Source organism: Arachis ipaensis, chromosome B1, assembly GCF_059453495.1.
Source record: "Arachis ipaensis isolate K30076 ecotype BB chromosome B1, ASM5945349v1, whole genome shotgun sequence".
Taxonomy (NCBI): domain Eukaryota; kingdom Viridiplantae; phylum Streptophyta; class Magnoliopsida; order Fabales; family Fabaceae; genus Arachis; species Arachis ipaensis.
Genome location: NC_142436.1, coordinates 18,464,572 through 18,476,350, shown reverse-complemented (window position 1 = coordinate 18,476,350; position 11,779 = coordinate 18,464,572). Strand labels below are relative to the sequence as shown.

General features: G+C 38.7%; 1 pseudogene; it reads right to left on the bottom strand.

Moving 5' to 3' along the window:
* Positions 1–4,445: 4,445 nt before the first annotated feature.
* On the bottom strand, positions 4,446–8,532 carry LOC107647503 (protein FAR1-RELATED SEQUENCE 5-like; annotated as a pseudogene).
* Between the last annotated feature and the right edge of the window lie 3,247 nt (positions 8,533–11,779).

Here is an 11,779-nt window from a genome sequence, read left to right as displayed (position 1 = left end):
ATATTACATTGTTAAATTAAATCAAAGTTAATGCAAAAATAATTATTAAGCTAAATCAAATTTCAATTGCAAACAAAAATATATATTTTAAAAAACTTCAAAGATAAAAATATATAATACCTCAAATAATAAAAAAAGTAATATCATGTTAACCCAAATCAATCAGATAACAGTGATTATTTTTTAAGAATAAAACAAAAAAATATGTTAGTATAATTATTAAAAATTACTGGAATAATTATAAAGGGAGAAGATGTTGAGTTTTCAATTAATTGATTTTTTTTCAAGCAAGAGAACAAAAATATCATGACTAAAATCAGCATGACTCTCTAACAGTTCCCTTTAGTGTTTATGAATTTGAGCTTGTTTTAGGAATACAAAAACTTTTGTTGAAAAAAAGTGAATACAAAATAATCGGTTGGGGTAAATTTATAAATATTTTTCGCAATTCCATTGAATGGAGCTCTAAACGAGAGTTCCATCAAATGCTTTGCCTTGTTACTATCTGTTTGAAGATTAAGTTTGTGACCCCATTTTCTTATCAACTTTCCGTTCTTGCGTTGCGGGTCTAATAGATGCATTTATCACTTGCCTTAACACCTCTGAATCCCATGATGCAACAAGAAAGGGAAGTTTTGCCAGATTTATAAATCACTCCTGGTATATCAATCAAACAGTATGGTAAAGTTAAATGAAACTACGTTGACTTGCAAATCATACTAGCCAGTAGTTACCCTCGTTATTTTCCATTCCCCAGGGTTCAACGTCAAGTTACTTCTTTTAAGTTTGCATTCAACCAAACTGTGAGACGGGATAATGGAATGTTTTGGGCAAAATAACTGTTGGAGTAGCTGCGAAACATGATATTCCTTTTGGTGCCGAAATGGCAGATGACTATAATTTCGAATGGTTTGGAGGCGCCAAGGTTTACTGCCTCTGCGATGCAGGTAGATGTTGTGGATTTCTTGGAGCAAAGTCTCGTTGTATCCAAGTAAGCTTTTTCTATTGGCCACCTTTTAAAACAGTTGATGAACTGAAAATTGTATTTGTTCCCGAGGTTCTAAAACAACGCCGTAGCCATGATTCATGTAATCACCATATTAAGTCACTAAATAACTTCTTTGGTGTACAACTGGACATTGCTCGTCGTATTTATGCCGTTAAAAACTCTGCCTGAGGCATAAAATTGTTTTGATCAAGGCTACGAGAAATGAACAGGTCAATGAACTGGTAAAGTGACTGGTTCACTCCGTCAATGGTTCGACCAAGGTTCAATGAACTATTAGGACTCTTGCATTTTGCCGAAAATTCATAAAAGATTAGGAAATAAAATAACATTTTAAGAGGAAATAAATACCTGAAAAAAATAGTTAGTCTCCACAAACCGGAGTCCCAAATGGCAGAACCTGAGCGATCTTAGTAACAAACCACATTCACAACAAAATAACAGAGGAGGTAAATATTTGTGTGTGCTTATATATTTTTTTAATAAATAAATCGTTTTTTTTTTAGTTCCAATCAATTAATCAGCAAGAAAAAGCTCAAACAGAGAGACGAAACTGCTTAATAAGACATAGAGGATCATCTCCAGATTTGTGGATGTAGCACCTGATTACCTCCTCCTCCATCATCGCGAAATCCGTGTCCGTGTTCCTTAGAAGGTAAAAGTTTTTAATAGAATGACAACATAGTACAAGATGCTACATAGATCCTTGATTCTATTTTCCTAAAAGAGTATTTGCTACAAATGTGGAGTGATCTTTATTTTCTTGTTCTCTGGAACTTTTGGATGCTTGATTTCACTCTCTGCATTCATGTGTCAAAAACTGTAACAGGTACTGGCATGAGTATAATAATTTTCAGTTTCAATTCACTTCCTGTTACGTTTGTCAGTAATATTTTTTCCAGCCTTAGTTGACCCACGTAATATCTACCATGGTCCATGGAAAAATTTATTCTAGCCAGTTCATTTGACATTGCTTTACGACTATGATTTGAATACCCACATATCATCTGTGTAATTCATTTTCTATTTTTAGTTAGACCATGTCTGTTTATTGATTTTATTTAAGGACTTTGATTTCTGAGCACTGAGCAAGAATAGTTAAATAATACTGATGGAGACAGATGCCATTTTGGCCAGGATTGAGGTTTCACAAGCACGTTTGGAGTTGTGGAACAAAACCAATGTCGTCCATCATGGATTCCCCATTTCACATGATGGAGAATTTGGGACAGACAACAATTTTTGACTTGGAAGGCTCCCTAAAATTCCAGTAAGAGGCGAGCATGTCCTATTTATTGTTTTAACTTGTCGTTGACTCGAAGGTGCATGGTCTTTGTGTCTTTGCCTGGGTTGCAAAGTCTTGAGTGTGATCCTTACATTTCAAGGCTGGTTGAATACGTAAGATGTAATGATAGTGGATTGTGCCACTGCTCTATATAGGACTTTGTTCTTCTCGGAAAGTGGGAGATTCCCGGGAGGCAAAGTGCACTTAGCAAAGTTCCTTAGGAGCCTCCAAATGATAGCGGATGAGGTAAAAATCGATGTAGCATGGAAAGTAGCAAACCCTATTTTTAATTTGATGAATTGAATTGTCCATGTCGCTTAGATTGCTGAACATATGACAATATGTACGACTTTTCTTGGCAAAACAGAACAAACTTGTCTGTGATTCAGACACAGCTAATAATTTTGTTTATGTACTTCTGCTGTAGTTTTCTGGCTGTCGTCACAACAAACTAGATAGCTTCACAAGTAGTCTTCGTTGGGCCTGAACTCACCCCTATTGGAGACTCATGTTATGGCTAATGCCACTAATTCAAGGTTCATAGACGAGAACAATGGGTGTTTTCACTTGTAATTCTGGCCTAGCTGGGTGCTTATGCAGCAAGTTTGGTCTTTAATTCAACGAAGAATAGCTCTTATGAAAGGAAGGAAAAACGAGCACTTGCGTAAATTGACACGTTCACCTTGTTTAGCTGAAGGTGAAGCCAGGTTTCAAAGATGTGGCGAAGGAGTCCCCGATGTTAAAGACTGACAAATTTTACCGTTTATTTGGGGAGGGGGGGTGTTCATATACATGGATATTTCGATGTCAAAGTTGGTGTCTCTTTTTGTCAAATATTTATAAAATTCATTGCTGTGTTGTGATGGTCATGAATACAGAAAGTTTGTTTGAATTGCATTGTAGGAATCGTAATCATCAATGTTAGTTAGAGTTGCCACTTTTCTGGATATAAAAATTGTAAATTAAACCCATTTCTGTCGCCTATTATGCATGCTGATGAACCAAATGCTGCCTTTAAATTCTGCAGTTTAAGGCAACTCCGATTCAAATATAAAATGAAAGCGACGAAAATTTGGAGGCATTTCATAGTTGGAACCAACTTAGAGTTTCCAATTTTCTAAATATCAATGATGACATTTACACTTGAAAAGAAAATAGGCTAAGAAACAAGAGGTAATGGGAAAATAAACACATCCAAAAAGAACGCATGATTTACCAGACCCATTGCTTTGACCAACCTTAGCAATTTTGTAGTACCTTCGATGTTTGCTTTGTTATACATCAAATCTATTTTATCACTGACATATGCTCCATCATTAACCTTTTGAAGCAGAATCCCCAAGCACTTGTGGTCAAGATCAATATCTTGTTTCACCCCCCCTTAGGTGCTAAATAATGCCAACTAAGATGTTGCATAGCGCAGATATAGAGGGAACCCGATTGGAAAATCCACAGTGCCAACAAATGCTCACTAAAATAATAGTGGCATCAGATTAAGTAGGAGAATCAAACGCTTCAAATGCAAATTCCACTTATTGTTAGAAATTAACATGAAACCAAATCTTATCATGATGACTAATAGACACACATCATACAACCCTATACAAAAAGAGGAAAAACTTAAACAGTAGGGATGGTATGCTCAGTTTAGCTTGGCATTCAACAACAGTGACTCAATAGTTGGATTCCAGTAGACTTCTATTCAGTTGTAAAAAAATTCATAAAGCAACAACTTTCAATGTTCCCAAACCAGTACACGACAATTAAACTCACTCAAATGCATCACAGCCAATAAGTAACATTTAACGACACCTATGTTATGTTGAGGTCTAATTCAGTCGATAACTACAGTTAATATTCAGCAAGTACATGCACACAAAAAAAAATGCATACACAGCCTGTTGCAACCAGTGTTTTAACTACCGAAACATTAATTCCGCCTGCAAACTATATGGTACACATAAAGGGCAACTCACTTCAATTTCCCTAGTCATAAGGCCTTTGCAAGAGATGCCACCATGTCCATCAGCTGTGGCATATATCACAGAAGGATGTGAATGAGAAAGGAACTACACAGTTTTACACAACCACCATTTGCGGATTGAGAAAATAAGACACATAAAGCATACCTTGCTTGTCTTGGCATCCTCCACATCAAGACCGCCGACAGTGCCCTCCCTCAAGCCTGAACCGTATGAACCGAGTTCGGCCTCCTCCACTCGTCTCGAAGTTGAGATCGTGCATGGGATGAGGATGACAAGAATGACTTGGATGTCCAACCTCTTCATTTGACCCAGTTACCTCATACTCAGTCACCTGCATGCAATAGCACCAACATAATTTATAACCACCCAAGGACCTCTAGAAATATATTAACTAGCATAAGACAACCACATATACAATAACCATAGTCTAAACATAAACTGTAACTAACATATATCCAATAATACTAGTTTAACCTTTGTGGTGTGCCCGCCGGTACATGCGGCACCAACGTGAACATCGCCAGCATCCATCCGCATGGTACGTGCCCTTTTTACCTTATTTTTTGTGCTGCGTACAGGACATGTTCGTTTGGTATGACCCGGCAACTTACATGCCGCACACTTCCTCCTGTTCTGGTTTTGTTTGCGCACCCTAGGTGCACCCTTGGTTCGCACAACATCAGGATCACGGAGTTCGGCGGCCGTGACGTCACCCTTACCGTCACCCTTTTTGGAGAACATCTCCTCCAGTTTAGCACGTAGCTCCTGTAGCCCCTTCATCACCTCCGTGAATAGACCGAATTGTTGTGCCCTAAGAAAAAATAACCAATGAGACGCGGAATACAATGCCCCATGACGAAGTAAAAACTCCCAGTCACCATCATCATATTTTTTTTCAACATACTCGCCAACATGTTTTGCATCTTTCGTCCATCGCTTCAACACTAAACGCTTCGGGACCTCCATCACATGCTCGTGCTTCATGACGAAGAACATATGCTTACATGGGTACCCGTGTGTGTCCCAGAAGTAACAGTCACACTACAACCTTCCCATATTCTTGTGACATAAGACCACAATAGGCCGGCCGGGATGCCCGAATTCATCTACTGTGTACACTTTGGTGGTAAGCGACCGCCGAACCCCCACAAAGTTAACAGAAGCAACAGCTTCGAGTTCCTTCTTCACGTCATTGAAAACTGTTCGGGTATACACTCTAGTGGCAAACCGTTCCAAGGAGTCCAATGAGGTCGTCAACACGGGGTCACCATAAATCGACCTGAATTGAGATAGTAACTCGTTATTCCTAAACTCCCGAAGAAGAAGCTCAAGGTTTTGGACAAGTTCCAGCATTGTGTGCTTTGATTGAAGAAACTTCTTCACCACGCTGTTAATGCCCTCACACCGCGATGTTGTCCGGAACCCGGCACAAAACATATCCCGCAAGTATGTGTTTGCCCACATCTCCCTCTTCCCGTACACCTGGTTCCCCCACAAGGTGTCATTCAATCCATACTTTGCCGATGCTCCGGCCCACTCGGTCTCAAACTCATCAACCCCCATGTCTGCATACAGCCACCTGTTGAATAGCTGCCGTAAAGCCACGTTCTTGACGTTAGATGTAACATTCTTCTCAATGTGTTATGCACAAAGCCGATGGGTTGCATCCGGAAAAACTTTTCGAACAGCCTCCCGGATTAAATCATCTTCATCAGTCACAACAACCGATGGCACCTTGTTGCACATGACCTCCAAAAAATTCTCCAACAGCCATGTATATGATGCGATGCTCTCATCTAACACCAACCCAAACCCAAATATACAAGTTTGCTTGTGGTTACTACCAGAAAAAATAACCAGCGGCCTGTCATACTTGTTCTTCTTATATGTTGAGTCGAATGCAAGAACATCGCCAAAGTACTGGTAGTCAAGCCTGCTACCACCGTCTGCCCAGAGTAAATTCGCTAGCATGTCATCCACGGTATCATTATACCGTGCCATAGACATCAGGTTAGCATCAACTTTTCCCTCCAGGTACATTATAGCCGAGTTCGCATCCCCATCGGCGATTCTAGCACGCCTACTCCTGTCGACGTAGTCATAGGCATCCTTCTTCAGGAAACCAACTAGAGAATACCCACCGGCCATGCCGGCCAGGTACTGCATCGTCTTCGAGGTCGAGATTCCACACCCTTGCATCCCATCTATTTGAGCTTTTTCCGCTTCTGTCATGGACCGAAAATTTGGAATTAGGTGGACCATGCCAGGATGTGTGAGCGCATGGTTGTGCTTCGTGATAACCTTCTTCACCCTCCAGATGTTATTGCTCCTGTCAAGGTATATGCACATCCTCGCCTCACAGTTTGTCCTTGTCTCCGGCTTGTGAGGCCTCCTCCTATCCACCCGATTGTAATGTTTTCTATGTCTGAGCCCTTCTCTATTGCAAAAAAATCTTCGCCTAATTAGGTTCCCACCTCCATCCTTAAACATATCCCCCTTACAAATTCCAAAACCATGAAACCTCCCAAACTTCTGATAGAAATCATATGCATCTTCTTCCGTTCGAAATACCTTTCTTAATATGTCATCGTCGGTGAGAGAAGCAACATCGCCGTAATTAACACCATCGTCATTCCGTGTGTACAATACATCTTCCAAGTTGACTGTTACCATCTACGTATTCATTAAGATCTCACATTATACAAACAACTTTCATGACTTAAGTTTGCATATTTTCAATAAACAATTGTAACCAATGTTATTTTTTATTTTACTATCATATGTACAAATAACTTATATTACAAAAGAATTTGTAAAGAATTAAGAAAATAAATAAATTCACTATTTATATTGAATTAGCTAGAGGCAGATGCATGTTTACCAAGAGAAACAGGATTGTTTATGATTCCACTGGTAATTGAATATGTGCCTCCAAAGGAAAAGTTAAATTCAGGGAACTTTGATGAGCTCAAATCTAGTAGCATATAATACAATCCATAGTTGAAGAGTTTAGCAATGAAAATATCCAAATATGCATTGAAAATGTACAAAATTTCAATAAATATTACTAAACAGATGCAAGAAAAAGCAACCATCATTCAGCAACAAACACTACAAAACAGCAAAAAGTAATCACACTATTACCAAATTCAAAAAGAATGAAAACCAGATAAACCCAATCATAAACACTATTACCGAATTAAATAAGAAGTCAACCAAAAATCACCTTACAAATCCAACTAAAAATAGCTTCTCACTTTGTACCCTAAACACCAATTAAATCACATGAACCAAAATTAATTTGAGGGAAAACAGGACAGTTCAATGCTTATGAGTTTAATGAGAAAAAAACGGCAACAGCAGCAGAACAAATCAGTTATCATTTATCACAAATTTCAGATTCAAAACACAAATCAATAATCAAGTAATCAGAGATATTCAAAATCACAAATCACTACTTCAGACTTCAGAGACATTCAAACTCAATAATCCAAGTACTTCAAACACATTCAAATTCTGCCTAAAGCCTTCAACAATATACAAATTTCCACCATTAGCTAAGTTTCTACCATTAGCAACCATACAGAGTAAATTCTGCCTAACAGAGTAAGTTTCCACCATTAGCAACCATGCACACAAATTTTCACAGAGTAACAGAGCATTCAGAACCATATAGGGGTGTTCGCGGTGCGGTTTAGTTCGGTTATTTAAGAAAAAGCCATCCAATCCGATCGTTTATTAAAACGGCGGTTCGGTTTGGTTCGATTTTTTATCAAGATCATCCGAACCAAACCAAACCAATTAAAATCGGTTTGGTTCGGTTCGGTTTGTTCGGGTTTTTTAATTAATTCAAACAAAAATAATGAACAATATGAGCACATAGTGATACAAAATTAAAAGAGGAAGAATCGTATAAAACTTAAAACATAAAAAAAACTTTAGGATCAAGAGTAGATGCAACTTCTATAAAACAAGGAACAATCATAACAAATAATATTTATAATTAAAAAGCTAGATTAATGAAAAAATGATTACAATATTACATATCCACCAATTCCACCTTCAGTTTCACTAATGTTATCCCTCATACTATGATCAAACTGCAAAAATATCACAGATACAACATTAAATATCAACACTAACAGTGAATCAAAACCAAAAATAGAATAACAATAAATCATTGAATCAATAACAAGTTAAAAGCAAAAAATAGCAGCAGCCACCAATCGCAATGAACTCTGAAGTCCATGAATCATGCCTTAAGTATAGTTATAGAAACCTTTCATTTGAGTGTCAAGAAATTTGCTAAGGTTTTGAAAAAGAAACAGCCTTGCCCATACATTTACTAGGAGACAATATGCCTATATCTATGTTGTGAGGGAAAGCCGACACATACCAATTACAAGATACATTGATATTACTTCTAATCAATAATTAGGAAGCCCATCTGAAATACATTTGATCAACAAAATGAATACTTTACAAGTGAAGTTTGTATTCCATGATTACTTTCAAGTTCAACAGGTTAATCTACTGAAACATTATCCTGGATACTCTTCTTATATATAGTGTCCCTTATATCATTAACTAGGTTATTTAAGCTACAGTGCTGTCTAAACACCACGAATTCACCATAAACTCTTCTCTCTTGCTTAGCAACAGAAATGAACTACAACAATTTCTACTAAATACGATAGATTCCATGACAAATAGATCTTACTACATGAACATGCAGAACCAAATAGATTCACTAAAATGACAAGCCTAAAACATCACCTGTGCTGCGAAAGCATCTCATCACGAGTTTCCTGCTTCTTTTCAGTTCCATTGTCTGAAATCACTTCTTCCTGCACCTGCTCCTCAATTTTTTAGCTATCCTCCATTGGACCAACTCTAAAACAAATAAATAGATATTAACCAAAAATCACCAAAATTATCTTACAGTTGTAAGAAATCATGTGCAAACATCAACAAGAAAACAATCGAAAGCAAACTAAGCATCGAAGTTAGAAAGGAAACAGTGAGGCTATACGCTATGCAACAAATTCTCAAAATTAGACAGTTAAACCTAGATCAACCAATGCCAAATTTTATTGAAAAAAAAAGAACCACGAAAAAATAAATGGAAGATGCAATGAGTTTAGAAAGCAACAACAGAACAAAGATAAAGGAGAAGGGGAAAATTGAAACCACTGCTTGCAGCCACCGATGGGGAGGAAGTAGAAGAACCAACCTGACTTAGGCTCCATTCTTGGTGCTGTCCAGAGGCAGGCCGGCAGCAATGGCGGAGGCGCGGAGCAGAGGGAGGACGAGGAAGGGAGAGGGAGAGCAAAAGGCGCTGAGAGTTGAGAGGATTGGAGGCAAAGAGGCAAGAAGAGTTAGGGGCTGAGAGGGGCTGCTGGGAGGGGCTGGGAGACACTGTTCGGCGGGGCTGGGAGGGGCTGGGAGCCTGGGAGGTGCTGCTGGGAGGGTTAGGGTAATGGGATTTCTTTGAGAGTTTTGGCTGCGTGGGGACGTGGGGGTGGGGCAATGGGGAAGCTAGGTTGTCTGATGGGGGTGGAAAGGTGGGCCGTGGGGTAATGGGCTGCCTAATGGGTTGGGTTAACTAAAGGATTTTTTAGGGTTTCTTTAGTTATCGGTTCGGTTAGGGTTTTTAGTGTCAGAACCGAAAACCGAACCGAACCACATAAAAAATAGCAAAACATGAATTTTTTGGTTTTTCGGTTTTCGGTTTATTCGGTTCTTAGTTTTTTTTATTCGGTTGATCGATTTTGTTCGGTCCAGATCGATTTTGAACACCCTTAGAACCATACATCCAAATTGGCAAATACAAGACAGAATCAAACTTCAAACCGAGACCGAAGACCAAAGAAGAAGAATTGAAGAACCAAACTTCAGAACCAACATGCAAAGCAAGACCGAAGCAGACTTGAAAAAAATGGAACAAAAATTTAAGAAGAAGACCAAACCCTCTGTGAAGATGAAGACGAGAAGCCACTAAGCTGGGTCCGTGCCGAGAAACCAGCGTAGATGAAGAGCCGAAGAGGATTTGCCGAGTTACTGGGTTAGGCGGTGACGCTGGAGAAGCTGGGTTAGGCGGCGACGATGGAAGAAGAAGCGGCGGTGCTAAGGACTTGCGACTGGCGGCGGCGCTGACGACCTGGGTTAGGCGGCGACGATGGAAGGGCTAGGCGGCTACGGATTCTTTGATTCTGCATTCTCCAGTACATGAATGAATGAATGATTGGGGGAAGGGGAGTTTGGGTCACAAGGGGGGGTTGGGAATGACTTGGATCTGTTTCTTTTTTTTTTTAACAAATTAAAAACCGGCATCGTTTTATCCGAACTGGCTAGTTACCGGTCCGGCCGAACCGCCCGGTTCTACGGTTTTCATCACCATGACTCTTACGCATCTTAAATTGTTCTTTGGTATTGGATCCGCATAATAACTTTCACTTGGGCTACTCTCTCATTTAAACAAAGGCCAACACAAAACAATCATTCACTCAACAATAAGGCCTAACTTGCATAGCCCAACACTGTCGAAAAATTTCATTGCCCCACCAACTATGTTCTCCCAAAAAATTGTTTAACATTATCCTTCCATTACCAATGATACTTAGCAACTAATTCTCTGCACCCCTTTATGACCCACATCTGAAAAGCCTCTCTCTTTCCATCTTGTGTCAGGAGCACTGATTGCCCAAATCTATCTAACACCACAAGTGTCGTCCAACGGATGCATGCACATGGCATCCACACCTCTAGATATTCCCTTCAATCCATACCATAGCCTTTGCCTTTATTTTTTCAAACACTTTTTCTTTTTGTAATTTGATTTCCCTTTTTATTCAAGCCATTTAAGTTCTATTGTTCATTTTGAATTTCTGCAAAGCTTGGTTCTTTTTTCTTCTTCATTGTCAAAGGCATAGATTTTGATGCAAATAAAACTGGTACCCACAAAAGAAGGATAGGTTTCGCTCCCAAACCATTAGAATTGAACCACCATCGATTTGCTAAAAATCGACAAAACACTTCTGTTTTGGAGTTCTTAAAAGATTTTCTTTCACATGGACATCCCAATTTCCGTGCCAAAGCTTGTTGTGCTCTTGGAAATATGTGTCTTCATAGCGCCTATTTTTTCAGTTCATCTGTAAGTATCATGAATAATAAGTAATATAGTATTGGTTTTTCTGTAGTCATAATGGACACAAGAGAAAAAACTTGTTTTCTATTCAAACAAAGAAAGTAATATTATTCTGTTTGATCAACACAAATTTCTGAATTTGTTATCATAAGAATAGTACTTTTCCAAATAATATATTGAATTGGAATTTCTAGGCAATGCACCAAATTGTTGGCCTCCTGATCGATAGGTGCTTTGATCCTGACAAAAGGACACGAAAGTTTGCTTGCTTTGCAGTAAGTTTTTATCAATATCTCCGGCAGTTACAATGCTCATGTTTTACGAATTTATTTTATTTGAGGTGAAGTATTTTGACT